Genomic DNA, 11,716 nt, shown 5'->3' on the forward strand with positions numbered 1-11,716 from the left:
CCTCAAGCATACTCCCCAATGAGCACATCGGGGTCGAATCTGCCGACACCAGATTCTCCTCAGCCACGCTAAGCATGCTAGTAGCAGCGCTGACACCACCACTAGCGGCTCCCATACACTCAGCACCTAACCCAGCATCAGCAAAAGAAGCTAAAGAAGCTGCCTTCTTCAGCTTCCTTGCTGACGCCGAACCCGCCTTCCGCTTAACCTTCCCGCCAGCCACCGAAGGGAGGTCGTCCGTCGACGCACCACTCCCCCCAGCACCAACGGCCGGCTTGCACGCTGGCATCTAAAACTTTTTTGCAAGTCTTAAAAATACTCAACTGTACTCACCAGAAAGTAGGTCACTCGAAACTAAGCTACTTTAAGAGCGCTTAAAATAAGCACACGCACGCACACACTCGCAACGACGCGCGACGATTTTCCCACGCTGCTCACACGCACACAGCGAATGAGAAGCACAAAGCGCACACGCGAAACTTTTACCGCTAACTAAGAGATAACAAATAACTGTTATCGCAAAAACACTACGAAATGCAGGCACCTGCTACACGTCTGTTCAGCTCGACAGTTGAAACCAGACTGAGTAGATAGGGACATAAAGACCAGTGTTTTACGTGTGCACCTGTCACAAGTGACTTATCACACGGTGCCCGATCACAGGGATACAATTTAAGCGTTGATCAGCGCCCCCTTGGAGACTCTCCGCAGGTACACACTGAAGCACCAGCTGTTTGGGCTGGGTACTTCCTCCTGTGTGGGGAGCGAGGCCCACCTAAAACCTCTTCCGATTTTTGGTTATCGGCAACCGGTTGTATTACGCAACTCCACGTCGAGCACTCCGCTCTCTCCGCATTTGGATGTAAACCACAGCCACCACGATGCTCCCGAAGGGCCACAACCCGTGCCAGAACGGACAAGAGTCCGAGGGCACCTGGCTCCCGTGGTACCAGAAGACCTCCGGTCAGGTTTCGTACCACAAGGGTACTACCAATTTAACTCCAAACAGTTAGCGTTGGTGACGCACCTCAAGAATCGCTTCGTACGATAAGTGGAGGTCCACTGTGGTGGAATTCTAAGACCCGTCATCCACACGGGTGAGTCAGTTTTAGCTATAAGCTCGGGACTGACGGCCCAGCTACCCCGTTTAGTCGTCTCGTACGACAAGCAGAGGTGCACTGTGGTGGAATTCTAAGACCCGCCAACCACACAGGTGAGGCCAGTTTTAGCTTTTCAGTTCGGGACTGACAGCCCAAAAGGAAAAATTATCCGTTTAGTCGCCTCATACGACAAGCAGGTATAAGCTGTGGAGGAATTCTAAGACCCGCCAACCACACGGGTGAGACAGTTTTAGCCTTTCAGCTCGGGACTGCCGGCCCATTCGTCGCCTCCTGGTACAACAATTGCCGACGCCTTGCGAACACGGCATCGGCAAATGTTTGCAATAGCTGCATCCTCTCCTGTGTCGCCACAACTCCAGAAACCCTCCAGACGCCATGCAGGTATTCGATCCCAAGTCCATCGAGATGACGCAAATCTGCATATATGGGGCATACACACAGAACGTGCAGCGCATCTTCGCTATCCGCACCGCATAGACATGCAGGCGTACCGCTTAGACGTCTCTCATGCAGAAATGCATTCAGCGATCCATGGCCTGTCAGCAGGAATCCAGCACGTAGGCTGAAACCGAAGTCTCGCCTGCTGAAGACGAACCCAGCATCCGGGATAAAAAGATGAGTCACCCGGCCGGGTTCATCACCATTATCCCATCTGCTTTGCCACTCCTGCAGCATACGGTCGTCCAGCATCGCCATCTTCTGCTTGTGATCAAGACCCGACAGATCTTGACCAAACAGCCAGTCGCTCTTCTCCAGCGGGTGATCGCGCTTGAGTTTGAAACTGATTGCCAATTTCTTGGCAGCCAGATCAAACGGGGGAACACCAGCAAGAACTTGCAGTGCCACAGTGGACACTGTACGGCACACCGGTAGGAATCAAGAAGGATGCGCCTTTGGCAGGACAATAGGTGCCTCCTGGCCCCTACTAGTCTCATCGCCGTGGCATACCACACTGAGGTACCAAATAGCGCACAAGGCACCATGAGTCCAGTGTAAATGGTCCGCTTGGCACGGGACTGATCCCCAGTCGACCCGTAGTACGCGTGCCAAAACACCAACGACTCCGCTCAGCCGATCACGTAAAGACGCGATATGTGGGTTGAAATTCAACCGCTCGCCGACCGTGATGCCCAGATACCGGTATTTGTCAGCGTAGGGCAAGTTTGCTCCAGCAAACCGTACCCCAGGCCGCCTATTAGCCGATAATTGGCCTTTCAGCAACATGACAGCCGTCTTACTGGTGGAGACGGACACGCCTACCTCTGTTCCCCAAGCTCCTACGATGGACATGTACTCCGCTCCTTTCGACTCCAAATCGTTTCGGGAGTTTCCCTCAACGAGAAGCAGCAAGTCGTCTGCATACGCGCTCAGTTTGCACAAAGGCTCCAAGCGCTGAAGAAGCACATCCATCATGAGGTTCCAAATGAATGGACCACTGATGGAACCCTGTGGGCAACCTCTGGTTACCGGCACAGATGCTTCCTCGTATCTGCTGACGATGCACGCACTCCTGCCAGAGAAGAAGCTTCGCCACAAGCTGGCTTCTCGGCAGCCAGAGTCGATCAGCCGGCGAAGCACAGCATCCCACTCCGCGTGGTCAAATGCTCCTTTGAAATCCACGAAGATTCCGAGTACATATCTTGCCGGGCTGGCGTCGACAGTACTCTTCACGTGTCTCCAGGCATCCTCCACACAGCGTCCAGGTTGAAATCCAAATTGCCATCTGCAGCCCTCTGGGAGCATGTCCTTCATTCGGCTGACCATGATACCCTTAAGCACCTTACCAAAGACTGGTAGCAGACATATACCACGATAAGAGCCAGGATCGCTCCTGTCCTTATCGGGCCCCTTGAGAAGTGGCACAACGCGCGGGCGTTTCCACTCAGAAGGGAAATGTCCTTCGGCTAAACAGCGGGAATACAACGCTGTAAGATGCTGAGGAATAGCACGTCAAACCTCCTTACAGATCACTCCAGTGATGCCGTCCATGCCAGGCGAGCGTCTGCTCCGTAGCCTGGCGACACAAGCACTCACTTCGTACTCGTCGAGTGTGGGCGGAAGCACATCTGGGATGGCAATCGGTGCATTCGACTCCGCAACAGGGAAGAAGTTACGGAGGAGCACTCGCGCACAGTCGTGCCATGTTACGACTGGCTCGCCATTTACCCGAAGGCAGCCCAACTCGGAATTCCGTTTGTGACGTCGGCAAATCCTGTAGACATGCCCCCAGGGATCATCCCGATTATCTCCAACGAAGCGACGCCAGTTGTCCTCCTTTGCCGACAGAATAAGCTTCTTGTACTGACCCACGGAGATCCGCAGGTCAGTAGCAAGTCGCCCTGCTTCATCGCTGCCACGACGACGAGCATTCTGTAGCCGCCGCCTCAGTCTCCTGACCTCTCGGCGCTTCGTACTGAGGTTGGCATTCCACCAGACCACTTTCCGAACGGCTCTCGGCTGCCTGCGTCCAAATACATGGTCGCATACACTGTGCACCAGTGCACGCGTTGCAGACACCTGGTCATCAATGGACATCTCCGTGTAGTCCTGCGGGAATTCCTCAAGCTTGCATACAAGCTCACCACGGAACGACTACCAACGTGCATTGGAGAAGTTCCAGGACTGAACAGGAGCATCGCTCTCAACTGTGTCTCTGGGGTCTCGCGTCACCTCAACACAGATCGTGTTGTGGTCACTGAGTTCCCACTCGTCCACTCTCCAGTCATATGTGGCCCACATAAGCGCTGCTTCGTTGGCAATCGTGACGTCGATATCACTCCGTCCGCGGTGATTATCGAACGTATACAAACTACTGACCTCATTTAGCACGCCGGCTCGGGATTCTTGAATCCATTCGGTCAGCAGCTCACCCCTTCGGCGGTTCAAATCGCCACGAGCACGCTCGAGCGATTTGCTGAACCACAAGGGGGACACTGCATTCGCATCCATGCCACAGATAACCGGATTGCTACCAGCCAGTAGTAGCACGGAATCTAGATACGCAAGATACGGTTCCAAATCAGTGTTGTATTGGCAGTACACGGAGCTCAGGAAGATTGAGCCAAATCTTCCAGTGACACTCACGCATACGCCAAAGTCCGTGATGAGCGACTCAATAGGCATACAGATGGCATCCGGGTCGTCCAAGAAGATGGCAGCCTTCAAACGCCGATCAGCAAACACACGCATCCCGGCTGGAATGCCCGTAATGCCGTGCTTTCTGTCGACGTATGGTTCCTGCACCAACGCGAACATGTGGCGGGAGTCTCGCACCCGAGTTGCAAACTCAATAGTAGCGGCTCGACCTCGACCACAATTAGCTTGGATGAAGCTAAACATTTTAATGTCTAGCTTGCACCCTCGCTAAGACCGCACCATATATTGGGCACGTCTCCGACAGCATGTAATGCCCGGAGGGAAGCCCCTTGAAACGGCAGTTTCGGTAGCCCACCGGGCTAGCACATTTCGACGCTACATGGCCGGTCTGCCCGCATTGGCGGCATACTTCGTTTTTCAATCGGCATTGCGCAACCTTGTGGTCGAATCCCATACAGCGATGACACGCGTAAGTACGGACGAGCGACCTACAGCGGAACGAAAACCACTTGATGTAGACCCGCCCGGTCTTATCAAGCACCGCTTGCGCCTTTTCGTCACATTCGAGTGTCAGATTGACTCTGACACCGTCAGTGACCGACCACGGCTTCGACGCCATATGCACCATCTTCTTGAAGGCCGACGGCGAGAACTCCTCCTTGAAGTGGTTCTCATAGAGCTCGTCCATGAAAACTTCCGGTATAATCCCAGTGTCCACGTCGAACACGGTGATTTTCGACCTCACTCCACGGTTGGGCTCAACCTCCAGTCCGACCTCGTTGAATTTCGCGTTTGCCACCACTTTGTTCATCTCGTTTCTCGACGGCGCACGAATGACGGCGCCACCGCGCTTCAATTCACGGACTTCGTGAACTGTAACGCCCAGAGCTGGAGCAACTTGGCTCATCACCTTATCGGCAATCTCCTTGCCCGACACTGTCGGGTCCTTGCTCGTCACTACAGCCGACCACGTTTCCACGGGCTTTCTGGCTGCAGGAGCATTTCTAGGAGCGGCCATCGGGGCGACGCCGGGGACAGCTCTGGTGGCGGCACCACTCGCACTTGGGGCCGTAAAGGGCGCAGCAGCTGGTTGGCACAACGCAACCTTCGTCTCCAAGACGACGTTTCGCACAGCTAGCGCGGTCACCAGCTCGCTAAGCCGGGCAGTTGCCTCCAGAACGGCGATGGCCACTTCCGGCGCCAGTCCAGCGCGCAGCACAGCGGACCTCACCGTCTGGTCTACACCCGCCAGCTGAGCCAATACGGCATCAGACCCTTCCTTCACCACACTGGCAGCAACAAAACTACCAGCAGGAGCTGGACAGGCAGGCGCGCTCAGTCGGGCGACAGCGGCCACCGTAGCGGGTGCAGGGGCGGCAGTAGCAGCAGCAACTCCATCGGCGACTCCAGCGGCGGCTCCATCAGCGACTCCAGCGGCGGCTCCAGCGGCGACTCCAGCGGCAGTTCCAGCGGCAACTTCGTTGGCGGCTGCTCCATCGGCGTTGCCCCCAATAAAGGAGACAGCCAGCCGCTTGGCAGAGGATGCATCGTCGCTGCCAACCAGGTTGGGCAACGATACAGCCTTGTTGCCTCGCGGCTTTCTGCCTCGCTTCCCGCGTGGACGATCGTCCGAGACGGACATCTCGCTCGTATCGCTGCATACACTGGCGCTTGATCTCGTGTCCATCATGGCGCCAACGGTTCGCAGTTTAAACTGCGCAAGCAGTTAAACCGCGCAAGCAGTAAACCACACACACTCGCAAGCAGTACACAGAAAGCAGTAAACCACGCAAGCAGTTCACGCAAGCAGTTCAAATTAGAGCAGCCCAGTTGAAGAGTTCAAATTAAAGCAGTTCACAATGTAAGCAGTGTAAGCAGTACACACGTTGCAAGCATTAAACCCGCGACAAGCAGTGGGCTCATGCAGTTCAAATCACTCAGCTTTTGTCCGCGACGAAAACAATAAGCTCTTGCACATTCACTATTTACAGTAATTACAATTACTGTAAACAAAACACCGTAACTTCGTTTGTTTACTATCTCGGCGACAATTACGAAAGTACCGCAATTTCTTTAACGAGAACAGCGCGCACGTCTGCTCTGGTGCTTTAAGAGCACTTAAAGCAAGCACACGCACGCACACACTCGCGACGGCGCGCGACGACTTTCCCACGCTACTCACACGTACACAGCGAACGAGAAGCACAAAGCGTACACGCGAAAATTCACCGCTGTTCGAAGACAACATATAACTGTTATCGCAAAACAATACCAAATGCAAGCACCCGCTAACACGTCTGTTCAGCTCGACAGTTGAAACCAGACTGAGTGTAGATAGGGACAGTAGGAATCTCGTTAATCCATTCATGCGCGTCACTAATTAGATGACGAGGCATTTGGCTATTTTTGTAGGAAATGAATTTGCCCACACAACAATGCCATATATGGATGGCACGTCATATGACTGTTTTCCCTTTACTTTGTACACAATAGATGTTGGCCAGTGTAGTTGACTTTCAATGAGGAAAGTAAACCTCGGTGCTAACCCACTCCTTGGCGATATCCAGTATGGAACATGAACGTCTTAAAGCCGCAGACTCCGCCATCTACCACCCTGGTACTGATAATATTGCTATCACCAGCGTTAAGGACTCCCAGTGCTCTCAGTCGTTTTACCGACCGATAGCTCCAGATGCCCCTCCAGTTTAGCGTAGCAGAAACAATTTTAATGTCCTCATGTGCCTGATAATCCCGAACCAGAGCCGTTCGTACGTCCTGTCTGTCGTAGATCTCAATCTTACTCTGATGAGCTTGGTCAAGATCAAGTCCGTCAGTCACTACCTGAGCGTCGATCACTATCGTGTGATCTGGTCGGAAACCCACCAGGTCCGGCTTATATATCCTGTTCTCTCCTGCAGACTTGGTTCAGCAATGACAGAGTAGCCTCTCGTCTCAAGTCCCCGCTTGAGATAATTAGCTACACTGTTGTGTCTAGCCACCCGCCTCCCATGCGTACGATGACACTTCTGCAGAATGTGGTTTAGTGATTCGGGAGCATCACATCCTGCACGACACTGCCTCTCCAATTCGTGCCTTCCCCTCGTAGTACGAGACCGCGTGGGTAGGGCATTTATCCGCAGTTTGATCCCATTCAAATAAGCTTTTCCAGGTAACAAACGCGTGGGTGCGACAACCCACCCGTGTTGCGGAGCATAACGCCCTGCTTCACGGAGACCGCTACCATCAACAGAGGAGTGCAACCTATCCGCCCAGTACGAGTCGATCAAAAGGCGTGTATCCAGAGCCGCGTCTCCCGATGCCTTGCACCTATCTCGGGCCCTCCGAATTTCCGCACTAAGGAACGAACTGGCTGTCTCGGATTGCTCGAGGTGGGGCCATTTTATGTTCGTTAACCTCTGTATGCGCAGCATTGAGCTGTCCTTCGAACTGAGGGAACACCGAGACCCCCACTTGTGTGGGGGGCATGGAAGAATGCTACTGACACATCCATAGGAAGATCTAATCATTTCCTTACGACCGACCGTACCAGTCTGTCACACTTTCTCAAAACGCCTATTGCCACACTACCAAGGGTTAGCTTGTGATATAGCTGTGGAATGAGGACAGTTCTGAGGGCGAATAACTTCTGCTGTGGCTTCAGGGGGGACCGCGATATGATATCCAATCTGGGACCAATGTCCTCAGTCGGATTGTAGCGGGCCCTCCCGTCCGCAGTGAACTGGATGCCAAGATACTTCCATTCCTCAGAACGCTTCAAGCTTGGACACTTGCGCGAACCTACACAAAAGCTCCGTGATTCGATCACAGTACACTTCTGCTTCGGTTGCCCCTTGACACTAACAGTAAAACACTTATTAGCGTTTAGGGTCAGCCCAACGGACGCCAAAAAGGAGACCGTGGTATCCAATAATGCCTGAAGGCCCTTCGGTGTAGAAGCAAACAACACCAGATCGTTTGCGAACGCTGCAGCGTTTGTTTTGGCATTTCCGAACTTAAGAGAGTCATAGTTACTCCCGCCGTTGACCCGCGCTTACTTGAATTTCTTCACTTTGACATTCAGAGCACTGGGCAGAAATCACATTGTGTCAACACCCGCTAGGGCCATCACAATGCTTTGTTTTAATTAGACAATCGGATTCCCGAAGTTAGGGATCTAATTTGCCGACTTCCCTTAAATACATTATTCTATCGACTAGAGACTCTTCACCTTGGAGACCAGCTGCGGATATTGGTACGGCCTGTTGAGAAGTTTGCGTGTCCCCACCATAAATTTTCAAGGTCCGAGGAGAAAATATCGACACAACAGTATATGTCATGCTCTTCTAGTCCATCTACCATATCTCTCTGCGAAAGACTTCCATGGTAGTACGGCTATAAAACAGAAAAGAAAACTCTTCCGATATCTCTCGACGGCTTCTTTATGGTCGTTCCTGTTGCCAGGATGAGCACGAGGCCCATTTTAATAACAAACGGATACTCAACAGGTTACGGAATTGGAACCGTATTCCCTTTTGTTCAAAATTATTCAAGTTTTTTAATTATGACAAAATTTAAATTTTAGTTACTTTTTTTACTTGAAAATTTTCAGCTTTCGCCTTGAACTTAGGACCGACTAACTCGTGATCAACCACTGTTCACACGAAAACCTTCTCCACTTCAGTCCTCCAAGGTCTCATTCGATTATTTGCTACTACCACCAAGATCTGTACCAATGACGGCTCCATGCAGGCTTACGCCAAACACTTCTAAGCACTCCATTGTACCTTCCTACTCACTAAAGTTTCAAAATTTATATTACAAGTAATATAAATCATCTACTTTAGCGGTAATGTATAGGTATACAACTTAAGCGCCATCCATTTTAAGGGCTAGTTGCTTCGGCAGGTGAGTTGTTACACACTCCTTAGCGGATTTCGACTTCCATGATCACCGTCCTGCTGTTTTAAGCAACCAACGCCTTTCATGGTTTCTGAATGAGTTGTTAATTTGGGCACCGTAACATTACGTTTGGTTCATCCCACAGCGCCAGTTCTGCTTACCAAAAGTGGCCCACTGGGCACATTATATCATAACCTTAAACTTCATATCAAGAAAGTTAAGGTTCTTACCCATTTAAAGTTTGAGAATAGGTTAAGATCGTTTCGACCCTAAGGCCTCTAATCATTCGCTTTACCAGATAAGATTATTTTATACAACAGTTAAATGCACCAGCTATCCTGAGGGAAACTTCGGAAGGAACCAGCTACTAGATGGTTCGATTGGTCTTTCGCCCCTATACTCAATTCTGACAATCGATTTGCACGTCAGAACTGTTTCGGTCTTCCATCAGGGTTTCCCCTGACTTCAACCTGATCAAGTATAGTTCACCATCTTTCGGGTCACAGCATATATGCTCAAGGTACGTTCCAGTTAGAGGCATAAATAATATAAATATTATTATACATAACTATATAGAACGCCCCAGGATTGCGTTAATTAACTATAAATAGTTAAAAAACTAATCCCAATAATAGTCAAATTAATTACGCTATTAGGTTTATATCCCAATAACTTGCACATATGTTAGACTCCTTGGTCCGTGTTTCAAGACGGGTCCCGAAGGTATCCTGAATCTTTCGCATTGTTAATCATACAAGTGCTTATAATAAACAAAAAAATCAATGATAATCATGTCATTATATAATTCCGAAAAATTAACGCACTGTACTCATATAATCTATCAGCACTTTATCAAATTTTTGAAATTTATTTTATGTTAAAATGCAAGCACTCTAATTTAAATAAACTCTTATCAAAATTGTTTGATAAATTCCATACATGCTAATAGATTACAATGTCCTTATATGGAAAAAATGCACACTATCGTTATAATATTGATTAAATATTACAATTCTAATGATGAATTTTCCATAACGGATATTCAGGTTCATCGGGCTTAACCTCTAAGCAGTTTCACGTACTATTTAACTCTCTATTCAGAGTTCTTTTCAACTTTCCCTCACGGTACTTGTTTACTATCGGTCTCATGGTTATATTTAGTTTTAGATGGAGTTTACCACCCACTTAGTGCCGCACTATCAAGCAACACGACTCTCTGGAAACATCATCTAATAATCATTAACGTTATACGGGCCTGGCACCCTCTATGGGTAAATGGCCTCATTTAAGAAGGACTTAAATCGTTAATTTCTCATACTAGAATATTGACGTTCCATACACTGCATCTCACATTTGCCATATAGACAAAGTGACTTAGTGCTGAACTGATTTCTTTTCGCTCGCCGCTACTAAGAAAATCCTTGTTAGTTTCTTTTCCTCCTCTAATTAATATGCTTAAATTCAGGGGGTAGTCCCATATGAGTTAAGTTTGTTTAATTACACTTATGGACAATTCTCTGCCTATTTTGAAATATACTATCTTTTTTTTGAAGGTCCATAATATTCACAAAATTATTCTTTATATCATATTCGTTAATAAGAGGCAATTCTAGTTTATAAAATAATATATTTTATGCTAGACATTCCTCAGTATTATTTGAAATGAATAAAGAACATATAATTCTTTAAATTTCTCATGCAACAGAGTTTTAGTATTTTCATTTATTAATTCATATTATGAATATCTTAAGCGAGAACTTTTTAGATTCACACTTATATTATCCAATAATATACAATGTGCTTAAAATTCCGAAAAATTTTAACCAACCTATTTAGCATAGTCTTACAACCCTCAACCATATGTAGTCCAAGCAGCACTAAAAAATTAATTAAAATACATAACAGCATGGACTGCGATATGCGTTCAAAATGTCGATGTTCATGTGTCCTGCAGTTCACACGATGACGCACAGTTTGCTGCGTTCTTCATCGACCCATGAGCCGAGTGATCCACCGCTTAGAGTGATACAATTTTTTTTTATTTCATTACGTCAACAATATTTTTATTGAAAGAAATTAAAATACACCACACTGGCATATATCAATTCCTTCAATAAATTTTTTTTTTATACCTAAATAAATGTTGCGAAATGTCTTAGTTTTACATAATCGATAATAATAAGATATATGACAAGTATATTTTAGCTAAATTTATTTATTATGATCAACATATGTAAAGCGTTAACCTGCAAAAGGTACAACATTGTTTTTCTTTAGGTGTTGCGAACCAATGTATGCGCACTGGAATATGCACAATACATTTTGCAACGGATGTATATTATGGTACATATACACGCAGTTTTTTATTTTATCCAAAACACATAAAACACTCTTAATACAGTATATAATAATAATAATACATAACAAACGGTTTTTAGCTAATTTAAATTATTATATGTTGCATAATTGTATCTCATATGATTGAATAAAATATTTATATTTATTAGTTACTTAATTTATTAAATATTGCAATTCCCTAAAAGAGAAAAACAAATTTAATTTATTAACGGTTAGATGCATTAAAACAATAATGATCCTTC

At 47.9% G+C, this 11,716-nt stretch overlaps 2 non-coding genes and 1 pseudogene across 2 annotated transcripts in view; all 3 read right to left on the minus strand.

The window, feature by feature from the left end:
* Positions 1–6,510: 6,510 nt before the first annotated feature.
* LOC133849669 (large subunit ribosomal RNA) lies at positions 6,511–10,608 on the minus strand (annotated as a pseudogene).
* Positions 10,609–10,962: 354 nt separating this feature from the next.
* Positions 10,963–11,141, minus strand: LOC133849671 (5.8S ribosomal RNA). Its single transcript, XR_009895420.1, has one exon. It is a non-coding gene; the product is annotated as a 5.8S ribosomal RNA (ribosomal RNA).
* Positions 11,142–11,704: 563 nt separating this feature from the next.
* LOC133849660 (small subunit ribosomal RNA) overlaps positions 11,705–11,716 on the minus strand; it is a 1,993-nt gene continuing 1,981 nt past the window's right edge. Inside the window, exon 1 of the ribosomal RNA XR_009895414.1 lies at positions 11,705–11,716. This exon is cut by the window's right edge and continues 1,981 nt beyond it. This is a non-coding gene — a ribosomal RNA (small subunit ribosomal RNA).

Source organism: Drosophila sulfurigaster, unplaced genomic scaffold (genome assembly GCF_023558435.1).
Source record: "Drosophila sulfurigaster albostrigata strain 15112-1811.04 unplaced genomic scaffold, ASM2355843v2 contig_104_pilon, whole genome shotgun sequence".
In the NCBI taxonomy this organism is placed as follows: domain Eukaryota; kingdom Metazoa; phylum Arthropoda; class Insecta; order Diptera; family Drosophilidae; genus Drosophila; species Drosophila sulfurigaster.